Below are 13,773 nucleotides of genomic sequence, written 5' to 3'. Positions count from 1 at the left end.
TAAGTGCCAAAATCATGGCAACCTCGAAAGAAGGAATAGAATTCTACGCTACTTAGTACTGCAGTATGTCCTATGGGCTTTAAGAGTTTAGAAGTTTTGAAATGAGTAACCTACTAAAAGGTAGCTGCATATTCGTAGAGCTTCCTTTGTGTTCCAGCGTGTTTTGTACTTCCAGAAGAGCTTTGCTACATACGAACCAACATGTGTTTGGTTAGCGGACCTGTGACTTTTCCCGTTAGAGCTGAATCACTGATCAGGTCTGTTGGTTGGAGCATCCTTTTTATTAAATCACTGTGCAAGATCGCATTCTTTTCGTGTTTGCTGATAGGGACAAAACTCTGTACCCTCAGATTCTGCATCCTGGTTAATAGGACACTGTCAACTAATTTTTCCTTTAATACTCTAAAGTGCCTAGCACTCTTTTGACGCTATATAAAAAATACCTTTGTAGGAGTTGCATTCATAGTTGTTTTTTTTTGTGTAGTGCTGCACCGGCTGGTGCGGCTGCTTCCAGCTTGCTCCTTTGTGCACCGTGACCATGACTGTAAGCAGGAATGGTCTCATCTCTGGGAATTTATTTTCTCTTTTTATTTCCTTAGAGTCCCACAAATACCTTTTGGTGTTACACGCAGTTGTCTCTTACAAAAATGTTTTGCTTGTCCCCAGGTCAATGGGTCTTTGGGTAACTGAAAGACTTCTTACATTGTGTTAAAATGTGGACCTGAAATGGCTGACAGAATCCGTCACAGGGAAACATTCCCTGGAGTGCTGCCCAGGTTTTCTGTCTGTATGGGAGATACACAGTGGTCTTGTTATTTGAAAAATGCCTTACTCATCTGTAGCTATTTCAATCAGAGACACTTAAATTTCACGCTTCCAAAAGCATATCTGATTTGGGCTTTACCATTGTTTCTAAGACAGAAGTTGTGTACTTTGTCAGATTTCATAGCAATTAAAAAAATGCAAATACTGAATATGCTTCCATCCCGGTGCCACGATGCAGACTAACAGTCCAACTCTGTCCTTTTGTTAACCTCTACACAACAGCAGTGGAAATGCAGACAGCGTCAGCACTAAGGCAGGCTGCGCTGGTGGCTGAGGAGGGGATCCCTCACTCCCAGCTTCCTCAACGATTCCCTAGACGATTGGATCTTAAGCACATATCAACACTGAGATCTTAATTCCCTTACCGAACGTGGTCCCAGTTGGTGAATCTTAAAAATGGCTTAATCAGACTAGGCTTGCTCAGATATCACTATTATTTGGATTTGCTGTGAAACTTGCAGGTTCCTAGATGGTAAGGTGCAACCATTTATACTTATAAACAAATCTTCAGGACACCAGAGTAAAACAGCCCGATACTTTTATTTTGATTTGAAACTATTAGCCATAAAGTAGAGCGTGTGAATGGCTCTTCTTGGCTTTTGATGGCAGTATGCAATTTGTATTGTATGTGTCTTTTAATATATATGTATATATATATGAAATCAGTCTGTCCAAAGTATATGTTATACTTGTTTTTAGATTATGGTGCAACTGACTATATTGATATATTATTTATTGAGTGCTGAGTCACCATCTTACTGGTGATAAATCTTGCATATTATACAGGAGTGCAATGTATATTCCTTTAGATTGCTGAGGCTTGATTGCTGTGATAACAAAGGAAAAGAAGAAGAAAAAAAAAAGCCCTGAAATGTATTTATGAATGGCCCCAACATACAGAGTCAGTACTTTATGGGAATGATGTGCTTGCCCGGGGCAAGTAAAATAAAGCCGTAGGCAGATAATGATGTAGTTTTCCAGAATGGGAAACTATTGGAAAAAGAGACTACCTTTGCTGTATTTAATATTTCAGTTACCTAACAGATATTTACTGTCACCGCAGCGTTTATGTTAAGGGCCTGAGCAAGTCAAGTTTGAATTACCCATTGGGGAGTAAGCAACTTCCAAATTTCTAGATTTCTGACAAAAATTTTGGTCAGGGTTTAAATTATTCCATCTAATGAAACAGTGTTATGGAAACCTGTATGTTAATGCTGGATATCTTGAAGTGTGAAGACTAGCCAAAGCTTTTGGTGGCCAACTCAGACAAATACAGAGCTGTTCCAGGAGGCAAATCTCCACAGTGTGAAAGTTACCTAAAAGCAATCAATCAATCAGGGAATCATGATGTGTGTCAAACTCCATTACTTTTCAAGGAATTGGTTTCTGATGCCATGATGCCATTTGAAAGCAGCCGTATTGGGGGTGGGGGGAGGCAGGGAGGGAGGGCTTAGCGATGTAATAAGTACATTTTTCTCTCAATACGAGCTCTGGTCGTTGCTAGATCAGCTATCGACAGCATTAGTTCTTTGCTCTCTGCCGATCTCAGCTGAGTTTCAATCGAATACACTATACTGAACAATTTGAAACGCTGTGTTACAGCGTTAGGGTTTATATAGGCCATCTTTATGTAAAAGTTTTAATTTCATCTGGAAACTTAATGGAAACGTACCTACTCCTGTCATACCTCTCTGCGTTTGCTATTGGAGCTGATACGGGCAAATTGGAATGCAGTGTTCCCCGACTTGGTTTTTATATGCAGCCCGGGGAATCGGTGCTGTTGGGTGCACAGTACTTCTGCAGCGCTTCTTTTCGGCTGCATTGATGTTACACATCTGAAAACTCAACTCTAAGGACCAGGCGTGACTTTTGCAAGCACAGTTCCTGACATTTGTATCTGGTCCCCCCTTTTAAATTGTCTTAAGAAATTTTGTATATGGAGGATAAAGTGCTTATATATTTATTAAAAATCCTTTATCTTAATTGAAATTATTATTTGATGAAGAAGGGTTTTTTGGGGGGAGGGTTTGTGGGTGAGGGAAGGTAACTTTTCACCTGTCTCTTATAAATGAAGCCCTTGTGAATCATACAGAAAGGTACTGCTAGTAACTAATGGGATGTCTCTGTTTCACACTTTGTACATGACGAGTCCATGTGTTACGTTTTGTTTCTATGGGAATATTTAGGCGTCCGTCTTCAACCAAAACCTAAAGAAACACACCAACTGTGATTTTATTTGTTGCAATACATTTGAAATTTCAAAGGGTACTTTGGGGCTCAAATTAGGATTTCTAAGTCAGTATGTGCATTTCACGTAATAAAGCTGCTAATGGTGAGCAAAGTATTATATACTAACTAGATTTTTTCCACATCTGTATAGTATATTCTATGTATTTTGTGGTATTGAGATTATAGAAAGTTTAGTGTCTGAAACATGCGTTTAATGTGTATTTTTAAACAAATTTATGGCAATTAAAATATTTGGAGAAAAGGGTATCACATTTCAGTTTGTAAAGATCTTTTTAACTACTGTGTCATTAAAATGCTTTGTACAATGCAAAACTGTAACTGGAGAAACTAAGTTTAATAAATATCAAATAGATTTTCTGTATTAAACTTCAAAGTGGTCCTGTCTGTTGAAAGGGCTGCATGCTCCCTGCTGCTGTATTTTTAAGCAGAGGTTTCTTTTTTGACCCCAGCACTCTGCATAACAAGGGAAGATACCGTCCAGTATGTGAGGTATGTTGAAATAATGGGATTATTCAGACGGGGAGGTCAGCTTGGGACGTAGGCAATTTTGATTAGAAATAATTTAAAAGTAAATACTTCTTCCAGTTATCACCAGATATATTTAGTATATTGAATCTGCTAGCACTATTATTATCAGTTTGTTTGCTCTCTCTTCTAACAGGCTTTTATTTGAAGTCTGGCTCAGAGTTCAGCTATTGAGACTGAAATGAGACAGAAGCGTGATCAACTTTACACACTTGCCAGGTTGAACGATAAATGTCTAAAGTCCACTGTGAAATAAGCACTTCTGCTTGAAGTGCCTGATGTGCCGTCAGCAGACACTGTGGTCACAGGATGCAAGGAAAAACCCAGGTAGTTTGCGGAATATAAACTTTTAATACGCACCTTAAAATAAATATATATATATGAACAATTACAAACAAAACAAAACAAACATGAGATGCAGAGTCCTTTTATTGAGCTTGGCCATCCTCAGTGCGTGCTGCAGAGGTACAACCCCGGTGAGCGAATGCTCTCCATCTTTTTGAAGTCCTTTTACCAGTTCCTGTGGCAGGAAAGTCGAATGTACTTGTTGCTGATTTGCTGTCGTGGCTTCTGAGTGGTCAATAAATACGTCACAAGTAGAGCTGAGCCGTGGCAGCAGTAACAGCAGTGGGTGTTCAGAATCACAGAATCACAGAATCACAGAATCACAGAATCACAGAATCACAGAATGACCTGGGTTGGAAGGGACCTCAAGGATCATGTAGTTCCAACTCCCCTGCCTAGCAGGGCCACCAAACATACACCTTTACTAGATCAGGTTGCCCAGGAGACCTCATAGATCCCCATAGACACCCCATAGATCCCCATAGAGACCCCATAGATCCCCATAGATCCCCATAGACCCCATAGATCCCCATAGAGACCCCATAGATCCCCATAGAGACCCCAAAGACCCCATAGATCTCCATAGAGACCCCATAGATCCCTATAGAGACCCCATAGACCCCATAGATCCCTATAGAGACCCCATAGACCCCATAGATCCCCATAGAGACCCCATAGATCCCCATAGACCCCACAGATCCCCATAGAGACCCCATAGATCCCTATAGAGACCCCATAGATCCCCATAGAGACCCCATAGATCAGGTTGCCCATGGCCCCGTCCAACCTGGTCTTGAACACCTCCAAGGACGGGGCATCCACAACCTCCCTGGGCAGCCTGTTCCAGGACCTAACCACTCTTCTAGTAAAGAACTTCCCCCTAACATCCAACCTAAATCTTCCCTCCTTCAACTTAAAACCATTTCCCCTAGTCCTGCTATTATCAGCCCTTTCCAAGAGTTTACTCCCCTCCTGGCAGTAAGTTCCCTTCAGGTACTGAAAGGCTGCAATGAGGTCACCCCGCAACCTTCTCTTCTCCAGGCTGAACAAACTCAACTCCCTCAGCCTGTCCTCATAGGGGAGGTGCTCCAGCCCCCTGATCATCTTCGTGGCCCTCCTCTGGACCCTTTCCAAAATCTCTATGTCTTTTTTGTACTGAGGGCTCATGCAAAGGGAGAAGTAGAAATGTACTTATGATTTAAACTTCCATCTCTAAATGAGATACCAGACTTGCATCTAAAGAGCATTAAGACAAACATGTTGTTCTTCCTCAGACCCAGTCCTGGCTGTGAAATCCCCCCTAACAACTGGTGAAGCTGTACCTGGAGGGGACGCCATGTTTACTATTGACCTTACAACAACGTGTTGCGGCACTTGGTACCTCAATGGTAAAGTCTTACAGGAAAGTGAGACCTGCATCATCAAGAGAACCCAAACTACTCACAGACTAATCATAAAGAACGTCACCAAGAACGATGATGGAGCAGAAGTGAAATTTGTTGCCAAAAATGTTGATGTCAGCAGCAAGATGAGAGTGAGAGGTATTTGCTTTGATCCTTCTCCTTTCCTCTTACAGTCAAGGCAGAGTTGCTGTGATCTGATGATTAGAACTGGGGCTGCAGGCATTCACTGACTGTACCAAATACCTGAAATTGCATCCCATGGACTGACGTGAGTCCTGGTAATGACCTAAACATGATAGCACTGAGTGTAGGGTAAGCCAATCTACCCAGCTGCTTGGTATCTGAACCAGATTGCTTCATGCCAGCTGATGAATGTCTGCAGTTCACAGCTCTTGGCCAGTGCATTCAGTCAGCAGGTTTACCACTGCATCACCATAGAGCAGTACTTTCAGCTCCAGGTTCACACAGCCTTTCTGATTGCACTGGAATAGTTTAGAAGTAGGGGAGCAATCATTCCAATAATATCTGTATCAATCAGCTTTGCATGACCAAATAGAACAGATAAACATTCATTATGGAAGGACCTGTTTGTCATTGGGTGGAAACCTCTGCAGAAGCATGTTTAGAGCATTATTAATCAGTAGAAGGAGATGTTTGGTTGATTTTTACTTAGTAAATCCTGCAAGAAGACCAAATGAAATATCTTGAATTGCTCAGCACTGACACAATGATGAGTGCAGGAACAGAAGGTGATACTTTTTCAGAGATCTTGCAGCAAACATTGACCACGTTAGCCTGATATCAATTGAAATAACGAGGCCTTTGCTCCTGACAGGTGCTGCAGTGAGATTTACCAAGAAGAGCAAAGATGTAGAAAAGATCTGCGCTTGGCTGCGTGAGGAAGCCAAACTGCAGGCTGAGCTTTCAGACACAGGCGCTACTGTGGAGTGGATGAAGGATGGGAAGGAGGCTCAAGGCCAGTGAAAATTATGAACTGCACATTGAGGGGAAGAAACACACCCTGAAAATTCACAGCGTCTCAATGGATGATGCTGCAAGTTGTCAGTGCATCTGTGAGGGGGATAAAATGCTCTATCAGCTTTCAGTGAAAGGTATGTGACAGTCTGGGCTGTCCTCTTCCAGCCCAGGGCCAGCAGTCTGCATTCACCTGACTCCCCGACAGTCCAGCTGTTGTCAGACAGCATCTGGGGTGTTTTCAGTGGCTGTTTTGACTTGAACTGGCCAATCTGCTTTGTAGAGCCATTTGATTTCTGTGTTCTGTCCTGTGATTCGTCCCTAAGATATAGAGGAAGTCAAGGGAAAGATAGGAAAAAGAGCATCCCAGCCTTCCTGCTCTTCTCTCAGGTTGGCCACGAGAGATGATGTCAACAGCTCTTTTTGTAGCAGTGATCCCAAATGTAGAAGAGACCTGTGAAGAGTCACAGGGATGTTTACTTAGCTGTCATTCCATGGTGGGCTTTGTCTGACACAGATGGAGAGAGAAACTGAACTTTCCCACGCAGGTCTCTGTTTTGCTGCAGGGTGTAGGTCTGATCTCTGAGATCCACATGCTGGGCCTTGATTGCAATAAATGAGAGCCCTTTGTTTGCTCCAGTGGAAGACTTTCCATTTCTGCAGTACCCTCTGCAGATGACACAAATGCAAATGCACCTTCTTCCCAGCAACAATTGCCTTTTTCTTTTTTACACTGAGTATGCATGAGGCTCTTCATCATATTCTGCTGGCTTGTCACACTTACTGGTCCATGGAGAAAAAACAAATCCCTAGAGTAGTGTATGCACTTTGGCATTGGAGAGCCTACTTAATTGCTTCTTCTCAAAGAAAAAACTCCAGAGAGGCGTGGAGAGAGCTCCAAACAGAATTGAATAATGGGACTAAATTGATGGAGAGCAGAACTTCCTGCCAAGGCTTGTCAGCTAGTCTTAATTTTGCTTTTCTTCTCTCTCTTTGTCATGTTAGCATAATATTTCATAATGGCAGGTCTGCCCCCAGAATTAACTGGCACAGGCTGCCCAGGGGTAACTATCACATGTTTATGTGTTTTGATGTTTCACAGTGGGTCTTAAGTAAAAGGAACTCAGGTTTTGGTTGCCTGCAGGACAGATGTTCTTTTGGGTTAAATATGTTTGCATAGTGACTTGCAACCATGGGACTGGTGTTCAAGGACCCTCTTGGTTCCTTCAGTTCCTAGGTTCTTTCTTGCCTAGATTTGACACTTTGTTTCAACAGAAGAGCTGATATTCTCTAGTGAAGGCTATTAGTTTGGGCACAAGTGGTAACCTAAACCTGTTCCAACCTGTACATACAAAGCTGCAAGATGGTCTCATTTCAGTCCCTCAGTCAATACTTTTTCTTTTCTTCCCTCAGAGCCAAAACCTGTGTTTATAAACCAGTAGCAGGTGCTGAAAGAGGTGAGTGTCAGCTGTTCAGGCTCAACGTGGACGTCAAGTGGTTCAAGGTATGGCATGTAATGGTATTTTCCTTTCTGACTTCTCTGGAAATGAATGAGAGCCTTTAATTTCACTTCCAAGTGATGCGAGTCTGAGCTTTTGCTTGATAGCTTTTGCATTGCTCTCTTTTCTTTATGCTCTTTTACTTGCCCAGATCAGTACTCTTTGTTATTATGTCCTGAGTTCATTTATCAAGTAGAAATGGAAGTTTGCTTTGGGTTTCTTGTGAACTCCTGAGGTCTTGCTGCACAAAATATTGTTGGTTGGAGCACAGTCTTGAGCTTCAACTCTAACACAGAAATTCTCAGCCAGGATTTGTAGCCTTGTTGTGAACTGGGTTTTAGGGTGAAATCTCAGTTTTCTTTGCACCTGACAGTGTGAGAATTTGCTCTGGCACTTTGTGTAACTCCCCGGTGCTCAGCTGTTCCTTCCCTTACTTGGGGATAACGTCATTTATTCAAGGTGATGTCCAAACGAGCTTGTTAACAGTCCTCTGCAGTGCTTTAAGCTGTCATAGGTCAGCCAGAATTTATGCATGTTCTATAGCCATTCCTACATGTTGAAAACACGGCACTGTGCTTAAGCTTCAGCATATGTTCCAGTAAGCACAGTTCCATTAATTCTAGGGGAGTGGGTGAATTAAGCATAGATCTGAAGGCTCCCTTTGCTCAGTGCAGAGATGGAAGGACTAATGGAGATCTGACTTGATATTTTCCCTTCTAGGATGGGAAGGAGCTCTGTCAAAGTAAAAAAGTGGGCATTACTTCCCAGGGAAATAAGAGAAGTCTTATTATTCACAAGTGTGAATATGAAGATCAGGGAACATCCACATGCTGAGCAGCCTAAGACAAGACATCAGCTACCCTAAAGGTTCATTTTATGTTTAACTGAAAGAGCAAATAAATCCTATTGTGGTATTTTGCACCACAGGAAGAAATGCTTCATGGGCAGTTTGGGCATTTCTTGGTTAGTCCTTTTGGATACCTTTCTCTTTCTTCTTTATGCTCAAGACAGATTTTCCCTCCATGTGTTGCATTGGTTAAACCCCAGTTTGTAGCTCATCATTGGGCTCTGAAGCATCAGAATGGTTACTGAACACATGGGTCTGCTGTGCCCTGGTAGATGCCACCTTCCCAAGGGACGTATGAAATGATGCTTTTTTCTGATTTCCTACTAGATGCTGTCCTCATGTGGCCACTTGGGTTCAGTGTTAGCATGAACATGAACATGTGTCCTGTCCCATGACTTTGGTGAACTCTCATTTTCTCTCTCATTCTGCAACCAGGTTGGGTTGCTGTTTCAGTACTGGCTGTTTTATGCAGCCATTCCATTTGTTCTGGTTTACGTTCTTTTTTATTTTCTTTTTTTCAGGCATCATTTCTATACAGTAGACAAAGCCAGCCTATTACATTTGATTTACAGTTTTTAGCTTTTGCTGGTAAGCATTTCACCTCTCAGGCAGTTTTACCAACAGCTTTGAAGAGCTGAAATGAACCAGCCTGGACACGATGGTCTGTTTTTGTTGGTGTAATGAATTTATGAAGTTAAACTGATTGACCCCATAAGGTTTTACAGTGTATGACTCACGTCTGGCAGAGTTATCACAGCAACGAGTTTATATATTTAGCATTTCAGGAGGCAAATGGTTGGGGATACTCTTTCATTTGCTTGCATCTCAGAGTGAATCACTAGTATGTGAACCATCCTTCATCTCCTTTGTATTGCTTTTGTGTGTGTCTGTGTGTGGTTTCCCCTGTGAATTTCATCCTTTCCAGTTATATGGAAGTTCTCTTTTGAGCAGTGAAATTAGATGTTCCATCAGCAGTCATAATGGTAAAGCTGAGTTGCCACGTTATCTGTGTCCTTTCTGTCTGGCGTCTTAATAACTGCTGCCCCACCACAATATCTGTCTAATACTTCAGCTCCATGGATGCCTCCTTGTGCAAACTGAGAGCCTGTATTTGGTGTGCATAGATCTGGGCTTACATCTGTGCTGGTAAATGCACTAGTGCATGGGCTAAGCAGTCCTGCCTCCTGTGCTGTGGGCATTGAGATGGGGCTCCTACAAGCTGCCCATTGCAAGATATTTAGAAACTAATTTCTGCGGAGGTTTCCATCCTCTTTTCAGACTAACTAAAATTTGGTTAGTGGGATCAAAACAGAAGGGGCAGGGAGGGAGAGCTGACCAAGGACTACTGATGGAACAACTATGAATCCTTGGTTCCTCAGGATTCCCTGCATCAGCAGTTGGCAACAGGAGTAAGGGGGCTCAGGAGGACACTGTGGAGTAGTGTGAAAAATGAGCGAAGAGAGTTACTAATTGATGCCTCTTGGAAAGTAGTCCAAGAGTGGTCCTCTTCCTAAACTCTCCTCTTGTGTGTGGTTTTATCTTTATGAGGTGTTCATAACAAGTGATGTGTAGATCTCCCTTATCTCATAATGTCTTTGCCTGCCTGCAGTGAATATGCAGGATACTGGATCATATACCAGCTTCTTTGAATTACTGCTCATGTCAGGAGATAAAATCTGCCTATTCTTTGAACTAACACTGGCGAGGGTTAGTTATTCTGGCTACCGAGAGAATGACACAGCAGATTAAACTCTTTCATTTCCTTCTTTGTCAAATGCCTTTTCATCTAACTGTGTGTCCCATAGAAATTCAGAGCAGTGTTGGCTGAGGGAAGTGGAAATATTTATCTCCTGTGTGTATCTGCCACCCTATTTAGACATGCTGGCAGAGCGCAGAGATTGGAGGAGTTGGATTAGGCAGTAGTTTCCCTATTGCTCACAGAACCACTTTTTCTGTGGTCTCCCAGCTACCCTGTGCCCAGTGGCCTATGCAAGATGGAGCGGAAAAGGCTCATTTTATGAACAAACAGGAACCTTTCTGGTCAGATTAATACCTGTGCTCTTTTAGAGAGATTTAGATACTAGAGATTTTAGGTACTGGAATAGGCTCCCCAGAAAGGTGGTTGAATCACCATCCCTGGTTGTGTTTAAGAGCCTTTTGGATGTGGTACTCAGGGATATGATTTAGTGTAGGGTTTTTAGAGTTAGGGTACTGGTTAGGCTGCGGTTGGACTTGATGATCTTCAATGTCTTTTCCAACCTGGGTAAATCTATGATTCTATGCAGGAACTCTTCTCCTGAGGTTAATCCAAGTTGTATCCAGGCCCTTCAGAAGGAAAGGGATATAGCAGCACAGAAATATGGCCTGATTCTGACATAACTAAATGCAGACCTGGAGAGTTAAAAGGGATTGTGTGATGTTCAAAGGATTTTGAAGCAAAGATGTCCCCTAGGTAAGATTTGTGGCTGACATTCCCCATACATTGTTTGTAGGCACACAAGCTAAGGAGAGACTAGTGATGAGCATGCAGAGAAGCCTATGGTTCAGACAGGTTTGTAGTGACACAACACTGTAGAGTTCTGTCTAGTTCTCCTTGGCATAGTTTGGAAAATAAAGATGAGGTAATTGGTGGTAACCAATATGGCTTCATCAAGGTCAAGCCATGTCTGACAAACTTGGTGGCCTTTCATGATGGAGTAACAGCATCAGTGGATAATGGGAGAGCAACTGACATCATCTACTTGGACTTGTGCAGAGCATTTGATCCCGTCCTGCATGACATCCTGGTCACCAAACTGGAGAAAAATGGTTTTGATGGATGGACCAGTTGCAGGATAGGGAACTGTCTGGATGGTCACACTCAGAGAGCTGCAGTCAATAGCTCAGTGTCCAGGTGGAGGGTGGTGTTGGGACCAGTGTTATTTAACATTTTTGTAGGCAACATGGAGAGTGGAATCAAATGCAGCCTCAGCAAGTTTGCAGATGACACCAAGCTGAGCGGTGCTGTTGATGTGCTAGAGGGAAGGGATGCTACTCAGAGGGACCTGGACAGGCTGGAGAGGTGGGCCCTTGGCAGCCTCATGAACTTGAGTGTGGCCAAGTACAAGGCCCTGCACCTGGGTCAGGGCAATCCCAAGCACAGGCACAGGCTTAGAGGAGAATGATTTGAGAGAAGCCTTGACCCTGAGGAGAAGAGTTGGTGTGGAGGGAGGTGTCCCTGCCTATAGCAGGGGGACTGGAACTAAATGACCTTAAAGATTCAGTCAGTTCTATTGTTTTTCTACCCTTAATTTTGCTTGAAAGGTTTTAGAATAAATGAGATTCTGGTTTCCATGAAAACTGTTTGCAGGGAGCTCCATTGTAGCTAGTAGGTCTGTCTTTAAGTTCAAGGGCAATAATGCATTGACTGTGTTGAAGAGAGAAATGACTCAGGAATGGATGATGGTTTAGAATAAAACATAATCCTACTTATTTTCTATGCAAATATGTGTAAGGAAAAGATGCTGCACTCAGTTCTGGAAATACCCTGACAAATATATCTCTACTGTTTCACAGCTGGAGATATCAAGATTGTTAAAGCACTGGAAGATGTGGAAGTGAATGAATATGGGAGTGCATCTTTTGTCTGAGATTTCACACGATGAGGTTCAGAGCCAGTGGTACAAAGATGACAACAAGCTGAAGGCTGATGACAACATCAGAATGCGGCAAGATGGTAGGGCGTAAGAGGGAGATCTTTCTCCTGAGTGGGGGGTGGGTTGGAGATCAAGCATATAAGACATCTGAAATGAAGTGAAGAAGGTTCAGAAGGGAGTTCCCCTTTTGTTTTGGGACTGAGGTTAGGGTGGAACAAGTGACATGGACCAGCTAACATCATTTGCAAGAATGTCAAAAAAGTTGAACGCCATCAGGACCTTTCACAGAAATAAAAACTCCTACCTACCTACCTTTCTGCCCACAAAATATCCAGCTTGTCTTTTGGGTTTTACTTTTGCTAAGTAGAACAGATTATTTTCTTATGAGGTTGATTTTCTACTTTTAAACTTCAGATTTGTGTTTGAACGTTGAGGGACAAAAAACATAGCTTGACTTTTGCTTCATTTTCTCTTGCTGTTTGAAAAGAGCACAGGGTTGTTTTTGGTTTTTTTTTTTAATATATACAATGTTAGGGTATATATATGATGTTAAGTGTGATAAAGAAAAGGGAGACATTTGAGTTAGCACACTACTCAAGAGTTCAGTCCCCAGTTTTGCCACTGTTACTATTATAAGGGCAAGAACTTCCTGGAAAATGAATTTCTCCTAAGTAGAGTCATTACATTTGAGCTACAGAGACCTTTACTAGGTGAAAACTTGTTGTTCAGAGCTAAGTTGCTGTATTTAACCAAAGTAATTATCAATGTCCGTGTTTCATTGAACCTCTTTTCCATTTCGTAATGCGAGGAGTTTGATATTGGGATGGGAAGGTCATGGTTTGATTTAGATGTTGGACTGGGAATCAGAAGATCTGGGCTCTTTTCAGGTTGTCAATCTTATTGTCTGACTTCTTAACAACATTCCTTTCTTTCTATTATTTTTTAATGATGTTTCAAGGCATTCTGAGCTGATAGGTGTAGTGTTCATGTGCAGTAATGCTGACGTGAGTAAGTGGGGTGATAATGTAAGTGTTTTTTACATTCCTTCTAAATCTCTGCTTTCTCTTGTTCCATCCTTCTTAAAGAGCAATCAGTTAATATTGTAAAGGAGCTGTGTGATGAGGATGTGACTGAGCCTGAAGAAGCCAAATTTGAATGCGAGATATCCATTCCTTCTGTGAAACCTCCCAAGTGGTATCTACGTGGGGAAGTCTTACAGGCTGGCAGAAACCTGATTATGCAGCAAGAAGGCACCATCCACCAGCTGACCATACCGAAAACCACCACTGATATGACAAGCACCATTCAGTTCTCAATTGGCAAATCAAAATCCACAGCCAATCTGCTTGTCAGAGGTAACATATCCTGGCTTGGTTTACATCATGAAGATGAAGAATTAATTAACGTACAGCCTTCCTTCACTGGGGTCTTTGAAATATTGTGTGTGTGTCTGGAGGGTCTGCTCCATT

At 42.3% G+C, this 13,773-nt stretch overlaps 1 long non-coding RNA gene across 2 annotated transcripts; it reads right to left on the bottom strand.

The window, feature by feature from the left end:
- Positions 1 to 4,011: 4,011 nt before the first annotated feature.
- On the bottom strand, positions 4,012 to 5,085 carry LOC146753062 (uncharacterized). 2 transcript variants are annotated; one of them, XR_014940254.1, is made up of 2 exons: positions 4,657 to 5,085; positions 4,012 to 4,392 (listed from the first exon to the last, which is right to left on the bottom strand). It is a non-coding gene; the product is annotated as an uncharacterized LOC146753062 (long non-coding RNA). The 2 variants fall into 2 exon arrangements; XR_014940255.1 differs by having other exon boundaries at positions 4,678 to 5,085.
- Positions 5,086 to 13,773: the final 8,688 nt, after the last annotated feature.

The sequence above is a fragment of the Coturnix japonica genome, unplaced genomic scaffold, assembly GCF_054131305.1.
Source record: "Coturnix japonica strain WE unplaced genomic scaffold, WE-NBRP24 Scf040, whole genome shotgun sequence".
Taxonomy (NCBI): domain Eukaryota; kingdom Metazoa; phylum Chordata; class Aves; order Galliformes; family Phasianidae; genus Coturnix; species Coturnix japonica.
The sequence above is the reverse complement of the archived record's forward strand: the minus strand, read 5'-3'. Positions and strand labels throughout refer to the sequence as shown.